At 38.3% G+C, this 13,557-nt stretch overlaps 1 protein-coding gene across 4 annotated transcripts in view; it reads left to right on the top strand.

The window, feature by feature from the left end:
• Positions 1-721: 721 nt before the first annotated feature.
• GSDMC (gasdermin C) overlaps positions 722-13,557 on the top strand; it is a 35,485-nt gene continuing 22,649 nt past the window's right edge. For 2 of the 4 annotated variants that reach the window (XM_071208028.1, XM_058276033.1), the window contains exon 1: positions 722-829. The gene's annotated coding sequence lies outside the window, so the exon portion shown is untranslated. Of the gene's footprint in view, positions 1,042-13,367; positions 13,468-13,557 lie in introns of all 4 variants that reach the window. The other 2 variants (XM_071208027.1, XM_058276034.2) reach the window with 2 other exon arrangements.

The raw sequence follows: 13,557 nt of genomic DNA, 5'->3' as shown, positions 1-13,557 counted from the left end.
TTGCCTCTATGGTTCATTACATCTACAATCAAAAAAGGAGATTGCACAGTAATGTGTGGAGTTTCCTCATTCCATCAGTTGGAGGTATTAAAGGCCAGAACTGAAGATTTCAGAAGTCAGAAGAATTTACATCTCAACTTCAACCAGCCAGCTTCTGGGGAATTCAACTTCACCTTCATCCTTGTTTCCATCTTGTGCCTTGCCCTGTGGAATCTGTGCTTTATAGACTTCAGAAATACCTTTATAAGAATTTCTGGCTTGCAGCCTTCCCTCTGTTCAGAATTCATTCTTATTAGTCCCCACTGTGACATGAGTCAATTCCTATCATAAATCTCTCTGTATATATATTATTATCCCAATCAGTTCTGTTTCTCTAAAGAAGCCTGACTCATACACAAACCATGCCCTCATCTTTGTAGAGTGCCTTCATTCAGAGCTCTTCAATTATACTGTTTGAGCTTGTATCCTGTTTCTTATTTAGTTCCCTGCAGTTACAGAAGTCATCACTGCCCCCTAGCTATTTATGGGTTTTAAGACTATAAAAAATTACCAAATTATTACCTTTTGCATACAAACATTTGAGTGGATATGAGCTATGAAAAGTGTCTAGTTGTACCGATTAGAAATCCATTAATCAAAGCCTGTTCTGCCAGTTCAGTTTGTGACAAGTTATTGGCACAGTTTCCAGAGATCCTATTTGCTTGGCTCCTGGACAGCCTGGCACAGATATAATAAGGGCTACCTGCCTCTGTTCCATAGACCTGTGGCAGGGAAGGACTTGCGGTGTAAGGTTCTGTGATCCAGAGCCTGGCTCCACCTCCAGTCTTCTGTAAGTAAAGGGGTTCCCTGAGTGCTTATTTTCCTCAGATGCTGTATTGGAAATTGACTCCAGGATCCAGTGGTGGGAAGAATACACAGTCACTTTACCAGATTTTGAGAGTAGTCTGTGAGAAACTCTGCCTGACAGAAGGGGTTCTGAGTTTTGGCAGAGGCCCTGCTCAATTGCACCTCTCTCTTCAAGACAGAACAATTTCCCATCTGGTAAGTTCTAACAACCAGGGTTTTTTTTGTGTGTGTGTTTTTCCTTTTCCTTTCTTTTTGTTTGTTTATTTTGCAAATTTTATGAAAAAGGAAGTTAGCACTTCTCCCCAGTGTTCTCTTTCATAATAGACAATTCCTGACAGCAACATGCAAGGGTGTAAGGCTAAAGGGTACATCTTTGTCCTGGACATGCCTAGAGACTTGTTTTCTTCCTGCTATTTTCCGTTGTTTAGGGACCTTTTCCATGGCCTGCACCAGATAGAATTGTGATGGTGTCATCAGGACTTTATAAAACTCTTTCAAAGTCTGTCTCTATTCAAGCATTCTGTACATGTTCAAAAACTGTGCTCTATGTATCTGTGAAAACCCATTCCTGTTTGCCCAGAAGAGAAATTGAAACAGGATTGTTCTCATTCAATCTATTCTACAAAATGCCTGCTAAAACTGTTGCCTGCCCAGCAAGTTGCTATTCTCTGTCTATCTACATGACTTCATTTACACTCAAGGTTTCAGTTTTCATGTATACACAGATAAGTCAGATATGTTCAAACATCTCCAGGAAAGTTTTTTTCTTGAGTGCCAAATCACTGCAAATGTTGATTTTAATCTTCTCTTGGCTTACAAAATTACCTTGCTCAAATATGAATTCATTTTTTTCATCTTTTAACAGGCCTTCCTTCAGGATTCCCTAACTCAAGACAGTGGTGCTACCACCCATTCAGTTACCCAAACCAGAAAGCCCGAAGTCCTCTTTGACTCCCCCTCTTCCTCATTCCCTCATCAAAGCCAATGTCAACTACTTTTTTTTTTTTTTAACATCTCCTGCATGGTTTCATCTCTTTGCATCTTCCCACCTGTCTTACTGATGTAAGCTGCATCATCATCCTTGCTCACCTAACCATTGCCATCAAATGTTTGTACTAATTGGTGCTCATTTGCTGTTTCTCCCTCCAAGACAGAGGGATCTTTCTGTAGCACAAATCAATTTAGTTCCGGCCATCCATCCTCTGTACCTGTACTGGTATCTAGGGACACAATTGACATTTTTGTGTTCATCTTATATTTATCAATCTAGTTGAATTCTGAATATTCTAATAATTTGTTGATTCCCTTGTCTTATAGACAAATATATCACCTCTGAATATTAGTGTTCTGCTTCTTTCCAAAGCTAGTGTCACTCAAAATCCCCTTTAATCATTGCAATGTCTAGAACCATCAGAAAATGATCATAATAAACATTGCTGCATTTTCTCCTGTCTTTAAAAGGAATGCTGCAAATGTTGTCCCATTAATTTGAAGGTTCTTGTTGGTTTTTGATGGGTCCCATTATCAAATTAAGAAAAAAAATCTTCAATTTTTGATTTCTAGTTTGCTAAAATATTTTCTTTATCATAAATTGGTACTGAGCATTATCAAATGGTTTAATTTTTCTGAAATGATCATATAGCTTTTCTCATTTATATATAAATGTAAGTTTTAGTAATAGACATTTTAACTGGAATAAGTACAACCTGATATACATATTTTTTTGATAGTGCTTACTCTTTTTTTTTTTAAGATTTATTTTATTTATTTCTCTCTCCTTCTCCCCCACCCCTTGTCTGCTCTCTGTGTCAATTTGCTGTGTGTTCTTCTGTGCCTGCTTGCACCCTTGGTGGCACCGGGAAACTGCATCTCTTTTTTGTTACATCATCTTGTTGTGTCAGCTCTTGTGTGTGCAGAGCCACTCCTGGGTAGCCTGTGTTTTTTTTGCCACTGGGTGGCTCTCCTTATGGGGCGCACTCCTTGTGCATGGGGCTCCCTTATGTGGAGGACACCCCTGTGTGCAGTACTCCTTGTGCATATCAGCACTGTGCGTGGGCCAGCTCACCACACCAGTCAGGAGGCCCTGGGTTTGAACCCTGGACCTCCCATATGGTAGGTGGACGCTCTATCAGTTGAGCCAAATATACTTCCCCATAGTATCTTCTGATGACCTTTTTTATTTTTGTTAGGTCAGTAGTAATGTCCAATTTTCATTTCTGATTTTATTTGTACCTTCTCTCTCTCTCTTTTTTCCTTTGTCAGTCTAGCTAAGGGTTTGTTAACTTTATTAATTCTTTCAAAGAACCAACTTTTTGGTTTGTTGATGCTCACTATTGTTTGTTGCTTTTTTCTCAATTTCCTCTTTCTGCTCTAATCTTTGTTGTTTCTTCTGCTTGCTTTGGGGTTACTTTGCTATTCTTTTCAAGTTTCTGCAGGTGTTCAGTTAGGTCTTCAATTTTGGCTCTTTCTTCTTTTTTTAACATAGGCATTTAGGGTTATAAACTTTCCCCTCAGCACTGCTTTCACTGCGTCACATAGGTTTTGATATGTTGTGTTCTTGATTTCATTTCTTTCAAGGTATTTGAATATTGATTTTTCTTCTTTGACCTACCGATTGTTTAAGAACGCCTTATTTAAAATCTATATATTTGTAGATTTTCCAATTCTCTGCATGGTACTGATTTCCAGCTTCATTCAATTATCATCACAGAAAGTGCTGTGTAAAATTTTAATCTTTTTAAATTTATTGTTTATTGACCTAGCATGAGTCCTCTACTGGAGAATGACCCATGAGCCCTTGGGAAGCATGTATATCCTGTTGTTTTGGGGTATAATGTCCTGGTTATGTCTGTTAGGTCCAGTTAATTTATCATGTTATTCAAGTTCTTTGTCTAGATGCTCTATCTTTTGATGAAAGTGGTTGTATTTAAGTTTCCAACTATTATTGTAGAGATGTCTATTTTCCCCTTCTGTTTGCCAGTACTTGCTTCATGTATTTTGGGACACCATGGTTAGGTGCATAAATATTTGTGATTGTCATTTCTTCTTGGTGGATTGTCCCTTTTATAAATATATATTGTCCTTCTTCTTATAACAGCTAATTTGTCATATATTAGTATTGCTACCCCAGCTCTTTTCTGGTAACCATTTGTGGGAATATCTTTTTCTACCCTTTCATTTTCTACCTGTGCATATAGGTCGATCATAAATATTTTTAAATCTATCCTGCCAATTTGTGTCTTTTGATTAGGGAGTTTAAGCTCTTAACATTCAATGCTATTGTTATAAAGGTAGTATTTGCTTCAACCATTTTATACTTTGGCTTTTATATGTCATATCTTATTTTTTCTTTCTTTCTCTTTAGCCCATTTTGTTACACTTAATGATAATCTTTATTTCTACACTCTCTTCCAAGTCTATATCTCCTGTCTTTTCTTTCTAGCCTGTAGCACTCCCTTTAGTATTTCTTATTTGGTCTCTTGTTAAAGAAATCTCTTAGTTTATGTTTATGTGTAAATACTTTAAACTCCTTCATTTTTTGCTTTTTTGTTATTCCTTTTTTTTTTTTTCCAGGTATCAGGGCTGGGAATTGAACCTGGGACCTCATATGTGGGAAGCAGGTGCTCAACCACTGAGCTACACCTACTCCTCTTTCCCTCATTTTTTAAAAAAGTTATTTTTTAAACAAATTTTATTGATACATCTTAATAAAACATACAATTCATCCAAATTATATAATTGTATTTGGTATAATCAAATAATTTTTCATTCATCAATTCAATTATTATAGTATTTTCATTATGTCAATAATAATGATAATAAACAAAAACGAGAGAAACAAACTTCCTTACCTCTCAATATCTCTATGTTTCCCCTGCTGTACATAGCTGCTGCTTCTGGCTGTTCTTGCATTTCTATTTTTTTGTTTATTAAGCAGTGTTATTGAGATATTCCCATACCATATGATCTATCCAAAGTGTATAATCAGTGGCTTTTTGTATAATCACAATGTTGTACTTCATCATCTCAAAAATTTTAGCACAATTTCATTACTCCAAAAAGAAAGCTGTCATGCCTCTTAGCATTCCTTCCCCAGCCCTATATTATCACTAATATAATTTTATCTTTATAAATTGATTTATAGTTACATTTTATATAAATGGAATCACACAATATGTAGTATTCTGTCTGATCTCCTTCACTTAGTATAATGTGACTTTTGTCTGATATTAACATTTTGTATTATTAACCTACATTTGTTCAACTTCAAAGAAAAACGGTTTTATATATGCAATTTTACCCATATTCATATTTCACATACTATACTTATATTTCACAGAATATATTTAATTCATAATAGCACAGTCATACAGTATTTGTCCTTTTGTGTCTGGCTTGCTTCACTCAACATAATGTCTTCCAGGTTCATCCATGTTGTCATATGTTTCATGACTTCACTTCCCCCAGTGCTTTCTTAATATCCCTTATCTCTTTAGTCATGTTTTCTTTCAATTCTTTAAATTGATATAGGAGAGTTTTGTGATTATCATTGATTAATGGTCTTAAATACTGTCTCTCTTCAGGATATTTGGTTTGTTTCTTCGTCTGGGCCATCTCTTCCTGTTTCCTAGTATGGCTTGCAAGTTTTTGCTGATGTCTAGACATCTGAATATGTTGATGAATTTACTCTGATGGACAATTTCTCTTTCTTGCCTATTATTATTTTTTCACAGCTCTCCTTTGATATTTGGTTCAACTTATCCTAAGTCTTTAAAGTGCCCAGCTTAAGTTAGCAAAATCATGCCAGGGGCTCACTAATGGGGTGCAGATTTTCTCCCAGAAGTTAGGGAACTGAGAGAACCAGTTGCAGTTTTTCGCCATGCAATCTCCAGACCGGCCAGCAGATGGCACTCATTGATGCACCTTTCCACAGATTTCCTTTGTTTTGGTCTGGCTGGAGCTGAGATTCAAAACGGACTCCATGGGCCAAATTTACTGACTGCCCCCCTCAACTTCCCCTACCCTCTTTTCCCTTGTGATAGCTGACAGGGAAGAATTAGCCAGGGGTTTTATCCCTGTTTAATGTGTTGGGGTTAGGAGAAGGGAGCCCTTCCCTACCACTGGGAAGTTTAATGTGTCATGGGACACAACAGACCAAATTTGTTGGTCAAAATCTGAATCGATCTTTCCTGGGAAGATGGACCCCTGCAGCCCACTCTGTTTGTAGCTGCCAGCATGTGGCCTGAGAATTCAAAACTCTCTGCTCTGAATGTGAGGAATGGGTGCCAGCAGCTGCAGCTGCAGCTTTTGCTCACAGATTTTCCCATTAAGATTCTTATGCTTTGCCCCTCTCTTCTGGGTCGTGTCCAGCCTTCCTCTGATGTTCTAAATCCTAAAGCATCTTTTCCAGGCCTTTCTGCCTGTCCTCTAGCTATTTTTTCTGGAAGAGAAGTGAGCCCTGTGTCATTCTAATCCTCCATTTTCCTGGAAGTCCCCTATTATGATTTATTCTCTTTTGAGTTCATTGCACTTCTTGGATTAGTACCTTTATGTCTTTCATGAGTTGGGAAACTTTTGGCCATTGTGTCCTTAAATATTCTTTCTGTTCCCTTTCCACTCTTCTTCTGGGAGAGCTATGACAGGTGTATTTGTGAGCTTCATGGTGTCATTCAGGTCCCTGAGGCCCTGCTCAATTTTTTCCATTCTTTTCTTTATCTGTCTTCTGTCTGAAAGATTTTGGATGTCCTACCCTCTAGTTTGCTGATCCTTTCCTCTGCCTGTTCAAATCTGCTGTTCTTTGTCTTTATTGTATTTTAAATCTTTTCCATTGTACCTTTCACTCTTGTTAGTTTCTTTTGCATGCTTTAAAATGCTTTATATTCACCCAGTGTCATCTTAATATCCTTTATCTCTTTTTTCCATATTTTCTTTCATCTCTTTGAATTGATTCAGGGGATTTGTTTAAACATCATTGATTAGTTGTTTCAAATCCTGTAACTTGCCTGAAGTTTTAATTTGTTCTTTTGACTGGGCCATATAGCCCTCTTTCTTAGTATGACTTTTAATTTTTTGCTGGTGTCTAGATATCTGATTTTCTCTCTCTTACGTAGGGTTTTTATTGTTGATTGGCTTTTTGCTAAAGCTTTTCTTTGACACTTGGTTCAACTTATTTTTGACCTTTTGAATAGCTCATGTTTAACTGATCAGATTTTTTTCAGATCTTCTTCATTTGATTCTTGTCCTGAGTACACGATACAATGTTTGAGATTGCCCTATTTGAGCAATTGTTTCACTGCCAGAAGAAAGCTTCCTTTCCCCTGTTCCTCCTCTGGGAATGTAGATTTGCTGTGTTTATCTTTTATTTGCCTCTATGTATTTTTAAACACTCCTTTTATTATCTCTAGTGCTTTTACCTGGACGGCTAATTTTGGTAGAAGGGTCCTCCTGGAGAGGATCTTCGCAAGTCAGTTTTTCCTAGTCAAACCAGACCCAGGGTCCCACAAAGCGGGTGTAGATCAATTCCAAAGTGCCCTGCGGAAGAAACTCAGAAGGAGGCCAATCTCATTGACAGCTCCTCAAATCTCTGCTTTCCTGATGTACCCAGCAGATGATATTCTTCAGCCAACTCTTCCCTGCAGTCCTAAGGTGGTACTTCGCCTTTAAATTCTCCTCTGACTCTCCCTCAACAGGGCTGTGGTTGAGACAGAGCTGCCGGCTGCTTTTGGCCAAGGTGGGTTGAAACTATTGCATAGATCCAGAACCTGGGATCTGAATTCTCTTATCATCCACCAAAACTGCACTGCATGTGCCCCATCCCCCTTTTCTTGGGGGAATACCTGCTGTTCATGACGCTGTTTTCTGCTTCCCAGAGAAGTTACTGTGTCTCTAAATCAGCTGGCTTCCTCCTGTGCCATTGGTGGGGTTAAAACAGAGTGCAGGGGTTTCTCTTCTGGGCAGGTTGAAAACTGTCTCAGCAGCCCATAGAAATTGATCAAATTGTGTCCTACTTTCTCCTCTGCCAGGAACAGCGTTGAGGATTCAAATAGAGGCTGCCAGCTGCTTTCTGTCCTGGGCAAGTTAAAACCGTTCCCTGCTGCCCTGAAAAGTTATGATGTCTCTTAATCTCCCAGGCTTCTTCCCCTACTGGGGGCAGGGTGAAAACAGAGGTAGCAGGCTGCTTTCTGTCCTGGGTGGCTTGCAACAGACTCCTGGCCCCTTGAACAGTTACTCTTTCTTTTTCTTAAAAATTTATTTATTTACTTATTTTATTTATTTCTCTCCCCACCCCACCCCCTCATTGTCTGCTCCCTGTGTCCATTTGCTGTGTGTTCTTCTGTGTCTGTCTGCATTCTTGACAGTGGCACCAGGAATCTGTGTCTCTTTTTGTTGCATCATCTTGCTGTGTCAGCTCTCCATGTGTGCGGTGCCACTCCTGGGCAGGCTAGGCTTTTTTCTTGTGGGGCAGCTCTCCTTGAGTGGTGCACTTCTTGTGCGTGGAGCTCCCCTCTGTGGGGGACACCCCTGCATGGCAGGGCACTCCTTGTGCACATCAGCACTGCGCATGGGCCAGCTCACCACACAGGCCAGGAGGCCCTGGGTTTGAACCCTGGACCTCCCATGTGGTAGGCAGATGCTCTATCCCTTGAGCCACATCCATTTCTTGATTATGGGTCCAGCTTCTTCCCCTGCTGGGGGCAGGTTTAATACTCAGGCTGCTTTGTGCCCTGGGTGTTTTGAAATTTAGCCATGCTCAGAGCTGGAACCCAGCAATCCAAATTGGTTAAAAGCCACAGTAGGTGCCTGGCTACAGCCCCCTCCTCTGCTGTTAGGAAAGGAGGTATCTATTTCCAGCCAGGAAGCAGCTCCTGAAGTTTCTGTCCTGGCAGTGGGGGATGGGCTCCAGCCCTTGCAGCATAGAGAGATCTACCCACAGGTCTTCACCGCAGTTTATCAGTCTCTTCCGCATTTCCCTGGTTGGTACATGCTGTTATTCTGGTTTCCAGGGCCCCAAATAGTGATTCAGGTAGTCGCTGGCTGTTCGGTAGCCACCCTGAAGGGCGAACTGAATCTTAGCACTCCCTACTCTACCATCTTTAAACAGAACAACCAAAAGTTTTTAATAAATGATGTCCAATTTATCTATTTTTTCTTTTGTTGCCTGTGCTTTTGATGTCGTATAAGAAACTACTGCCACATTCAAAGTTAGGCAGATTTCCATCTATGCTATCTTCTAAGAATTGTACAGTTTTTGCTCTTAAATTTAGATTGTTGATTCATTTTGAGTTAATCTTTGCATGTATTATAAGTTAAGAGCTCAGTTTAATTATTTTGCATGTGGATATTCATTTTTCCAGCATATTTTGTTGAAGAGTCTGTTCTTTCTCCACTGAATGGCTATGGGATTTTTCCAAAATCAGTTGACCATTGATGTGAGGGTTTATTCTGTGCTCACCATTCTATTCCATTTGTCAGCATGTCTCTCCTTATAAAGTATCACAGTTTTGAGTACTGTACTTTTGTGATAATTTTGAAATAAAGTGTGAATCCTTTAACCTTGTTCTTCATTTTTATGATTGTTGGCCCTTGAAAAATTTTAAGATCGGTTTTCCATTTGTGCAATAAAACAATGTGGGATTTTTATAGGGATAAATTGATTCTGTATATCCCTTTGGTACTATTGTCATCTTAAAAATATTAACTCTTCAAATCCATTAATATGAGATGCCTTCCCATTTTTTAAAAAAGTTCTTTCTAAATTTTTGGCAATGTTTTGCAGTATTTTTCTTTATTAGGATGATTTTATTGATTTAATAAATCCTTAATAAATCAATAAATAATTGATTTGCTATCCTAAGTTGTTATAGATATATTCAGATGTTTCATATCTTTTTTTCAGACACTTTTGGTAGTTTCTGTGTTTCTAGCAATTTATTTCATCTCCGGTTTTTTTTTTTTTTCAGTAGTGTTGTTCATAGTATTCTTCTACAATCCTTTTTTTTTTTTCTAAATGTGTATAGTTGGATGTGTTTTCTCCTTTATTCATTTCCAATTTTGCTAATTTGAGGAATCTCACTTTTAATCTTAGTCAATCAAGCTAAACATTTCTCAATTTTATTGCTCTTTACACATAATCTGCCCTTGCTTTAGTTGTTTTTCTCTATTGTTTTCCTATTCTTTATTTTATTTAAGTCCACTCTAATCTTTATTGTTTCTTTCCCTCTGTTAACTTTAGGTATAGGTTGTATTTCTTTTCCTTTTTCCTTAAGGTGTATGCTTAGGTTGTTAATTTGATATCTTCTTTTTTTAATATAATTGTTTGTAACTGTAATTTTCCCTCTGGTCACTGCTTTTGATGCATACGTTTTACTTAATTTAAAATTTATTTTTTTATATCAATGCTGCATATTACTCAGTTAACAGGAAACTATAACTAAAATAACAATAAATCTGCTTTAGCTGCTTTAGCCAGTTGTTATGCCCCTCCTGCACCTTGTTCTTGTTCACTCCTCAATCCTGTGGGATTTGGGATAGTGTCCAGTCTTCTGCTTCAGGTTAAGAAGGGACGTATATATTGGGGGGCAGAGGAATGTCACTGTTTTGCTTGCAGGGGAGGATACTCTTTCCTTTGGGCTGGGGCTGGTCCATCATTATCATTTTGTTAGTTGTCCAGGGCAAGCCTAAGGAACTGAGAGGAGGAGCTGGCCGTGTATCTGCTGGTTCAGGACCCAAAAGACAGAGGAACAATCTGAAAGCTTTAAGTCTCTGAGAAATAAACTTAACAAGTAAATTGAAAATAATAGGTTCAAATAAAAGAAATAGAGGAATCATGATAGGGGATTTATAAGTGAGTATAACTATGTTATATGGAGGAGATAGATTTTCATATATCCCCAGATAGAGATGCTGAGGGGGTGTCGATTTCATGAGGACGTGTGGCTTGCCTATGGTGTCTGGACATTCCTGGGGCCCTTTTGTTTGAGGCTTTGATTACTGTGACATTTTGTGAAGTCTTGCTGAGACCTGAATATGTGTATCCTCCAGGAAGGACATCCCAACTCAACTATTAGGTATTGATTATAATTAGTGTTAGTTTCATTATTACAGGAATAAGATGCATAAGTACAATTTTTAAGTTTGAAATCTTCCTTTATTAGGGAAGGTGTATATATTCCAGAGTGTCTGGCCATTTAATTTGCAAAAGTATCAGGACTTCCTTAAGAAGGAAGTTCAATAATTTGCTAGCCACTGGGCGGGCCTCTGTCTATCCAGAAAACATATCTATGGCAACAGGGATACATTTATATCCCAAAGAAGTATGTAGCTAAACAATATTCAAGCTGTTTAAAAGGCCCTGTCTATCTAGACAGTTGACCATATAAGACAGTTTAACTTGAAGGAAAATTTATTTGTTTCTGTGACATAACATTTTTCCAATGATAAAATATGCCACATTCCCACACCACTCTTTTTGACCCCATAACTTTCATTTTGTTTTGTTTAAACAAATCAATTTTATTGATACATATTAACAAAGCATACAATTAATCCAAAGTGTATGTAGCAATTTAATATTGATGAATTCCAAAAAGAAATATTGGATTATGCTTATAATCTGATCTGTACCTGGGCATGATTGAGTTATGATTAGGGTGTTAGATAAGAAGTATAGCAAAGAACAGAGTGGAGGGTTTTTGATGTTGGAGTTTGATGCTGAAGCCTTAAGCTGGAGCCCTGGAAAGTAAGCTTACAGAGGAAAAAAAATAATCCCCAGGAAGAGAGAAACCCTGATCCCAGGAAAAAGAAGGCTGAGGAAGGGAGGAACCCAGGAAACTTGAGGGAAGTAACATATGCTTCATGGCCTGGTGTCTGTAAGATCCTACCCCAAATACCCAAAAGGGTATACATACCCTTTATAAAAGCCAGCTAATTTCTGGTATTTTACATCAGCACCCTTTGGCTAATACAGTGTACAATCAATGGTATTTGGTATTAATATAATCACATAGCGACTCATTCATCACTTCAATCATTATAAGAACATTTGTTCATCTGTTTTTTACTTCTTGTTACTACTGAAAAACTGAAAAAAGTTTTGAATTTTTGAATTTTCATTTTTAGTTATCTCAAGTTATTTTCTTATTTTGTGTGAAAATTTTTTCTTGTCTCATTAGATTTTATAAGTGTATTGTTTATACATATTTGTGAGTTTTCCATTTTGGTTCTGTTAATTGATTTCAACTTTTATTGCATTGTATTTGTTTCAAAAAGATTATTTTGTGTGATTTCAATATTTTAAAATTTATTGACAATCATTTTGTGGCCATAAACATATATGGTTTATGCTGGAGAAAATTCCATGTGCACTTGAGAAATATGGGTATTCTGAAGTTGGGTAGAATGATCTGCATATGTCTAATTGGTTTATAGTGTTGTTCAAGTCTTCTGTGTCCTTACTGATCTGCCATCTAGTTGTTCTATCAATTATTGAAAGGAAAAGTGCATATTCTTCTCTTTGCCATTTTCAAAGATTAACCAGGTGCTTATGTGTCATCTGTTGACCCAGGCAGAGACTCACAGCCTGGGACTCTGACCTCTGTTGCCAAGGGATCATCCTACTAGATAGCTGATTAAGTAACACTCCTAACGTAGGTATCCTTTGTGTATGCATGCTACTTCATCTTTGAAGGCTCCAGATCACTACGACCACTCTCTCTGTATGAAGTAATATGAGCCCTTGTCTCTTCTGTAGGAGCCAAAGTAGCCCATTTCGATGACTCCAGCTTGTCTGTACACAACACTGACAGTGTATAAAAACTGTCAGAGAAAAAAACAAAAACAAAAACAAAAAAACTGTCAGATACGTGTATATATTATTCCTTAGAATTCTCCAGGCTGTCATGACTTGTGGTTCCATCACCTCTTTTTTTCCACTTCAACACCTACCGCTTCTTGCCTTTTTTTACCTACTCACCTGACTCCCCAACTAATCACCTATTTCACCGTATTTTTCTGGCTTACACTTAGTATTTTCTTGAAGTCGTGATGAATGGAAAAGCTGTGAGGAGGCAGAGAGGCCATCTAGTCAAACACTCATTTTGTAGATGTTGGCTCTACCTTCAGAATCGGCCAGAATCTGATGTCTTCTCAGCACTTCCAGTGTCAAGACCCTGGCCCAACCTGCCATCCACTCTTAACTCGATTATTGCAACACCTCCCTAACTAGACTCCCTGGTTCTACCTTTCTGCAGTCTATTGACAACATAGCAACCACAGCTATTTTTGAAAGATGTATCAGATATGTCACGCCCGTGCCCAAAACCTTTCCATCTCACTCCATGTAAAACACAGTTATTGCTATGACCAACAGGGACCAGCCCAAATTGTTCAGTTTCTTTTGAACTCATTCTCTTTGCCTCATTCGTACTAGGTATGCCAGACTTCAGAGTCTTTCAGCTTGCTGATCCTCTACCTGGGATCTTTTTCCTCAAATAATTTCATGGTTCACTCCTCAATTCCTTTAGGTGTTTGTTCAAATGTCACTGCTTGATGAGGTCTCCCCTGTAAAATCGCAACCACCACCACATCATCACTACCATCCGTGTCCTCTTCTCATGAACTCAGGTTTGTCTCTGGCCCTTCAGTTGATGATAGAATTGAGTCCTTTTGGGGACTTTAGCTCACCCCGAGGTTGGAGGCAAGGGGATACAGAGG

Source organism: Dasypus novemcinctus, chromosome 14 (genome assembly GCF_030445035.2).
Source record: "Dasypus novemcinctus isolate mDasNov1 chromosome 14, mDasNov1.1.hap2, whole genome shotgun sequence".
NCBI lineage: Eukaryota > Metazoa > Chordata > Mammalia > Cingulata > Dasypodidae > Dasypus > Dasypus novemcinctus.
Note: the sequence above shows the minus strand (reverse complement) of the source record. Positions and strands in the feature narration are given on the sequence as shown.